Below are 1,326 nucleotides of genomic sequence, written 5' to 3'. Positions count from 1 at the left end.
CTTTTGAGCGTCCATTTAAACGACCTCATTAACCATTCCAACCACTGCCTCTAATAGTGAAAAGATTAAGATAGCGGCGCGGGATACTACTATCTCGAACAAATTACCTGCAACGTCAGCCGGATATACATGTTCCAAGTGGCGCGCATCCAGCGGCCGCAACAAACCACAGCCAAAAAACAACTAACACCTACCTGCGATGGCTCCTCAGACTTCCAGTTCAATGTTTTTGCAAAATAATTTCAATTGTAAAATGTAAGCAAACCACGCAATATGATAATGTTACCAGTCCATGTTAGTGTCAAAAACTTATTACGAAAAAAATACTAACTAGGACTAATACTATTATTTATAACTATATAATATTTGTCGGATCTGAACCGCGTCGGCGTAACGCGTCTACCGCGTCGCCGTAACGTTTTCTGAAGCGTTTAATTCGGGAGCGAGGCATGTCTGTCTTCTTCGGCGATCAAAACTTAATGTGCAGAACAAACGTTGCAACAAAGTCACTAGAATAACAAGATGCGTTACGCCATACGATTTTTTGGAACACGATTTTTTCGCCGTGGCTCTAGAGGTGGCTCCAGGCTCTCTCGAATTTTTGTTAGAGATCGATAGAGCGGAGAGCGCTACAGCGAACAGCTCTTTTCTACGCACACAGTGATAGCAGACAACTGTATGTGTGCACACGTATAGTCATGCGTTGTAAATTTGACAAAATATGCCCTTCACCTTAGACGTTCTTTGACTTTAAATCTATATTATTTTTGATCAATTGGCACCATGTGAAAAATTCTTGTTTTGTATTTCCTTAACGTTATTATTATTTGAAAATAGATTAGAAATAGCCAAATCTATGTACATATTGTCAAAAAAAAATTTAAAAAATGACTATATAAGAATATTTGTCATTAGAGTATTAATCTTGCGTCGTGTGAAAAATTAATTAGGCAATAATTGTTGAGTGCTTGTGTCCGCACTTCGTGCCTCAAGATATGACCAGAGCAAAGCAACGTTCTTCCAAAAAGGCAATAAAGTGCGTTTAAATTTACGCGCGAAATCAACAGCATGGGAAATCAAACTAAAATACGAAGTTGCCAGTATTGAATACTCTACAAAAAGAATTACATAAAAATGATTGAATCAAAATTATAATTTTACTTTAAATTAAAAATAATGTTTTAACCTTCTACTCACTCCTATAATACATCAAACCAGAATTTGTATATTTAAAGAATAATGTTAAATTTAAAATTAAATTATCAAAAAATATTTGATGTAGTCAGGAAAACACTTTTGGAAACTCTTTTAACATTAAATATTAAT

At 35.2% G+C, this 1,326-nt stretch overlaps 1 annotated feature.

The window, feature by feature from the left end:
* The first annotated feature begins 501 nt into the window (after window positions 1-501).
* Window positions 502-1,326: part of a mobile genetic element that runs on past the window's edge.

This window comes from Drosophila melanogaster, chromosome Y (assembly GCF_000001215.4).
Source record: "Drosophila melanogaster chromosome Y".
Lineage (NCBI taxonomy): Eukaryota > Metazoa > Arthropoda > Insecta > Diptera > Drosophilidae > Drosophila > Drosophila melanogaster.
Note: the sequence above shows the minus strand (reverse complement) of the source record. Positions and strands in the feature narration are given on the sequence as shown.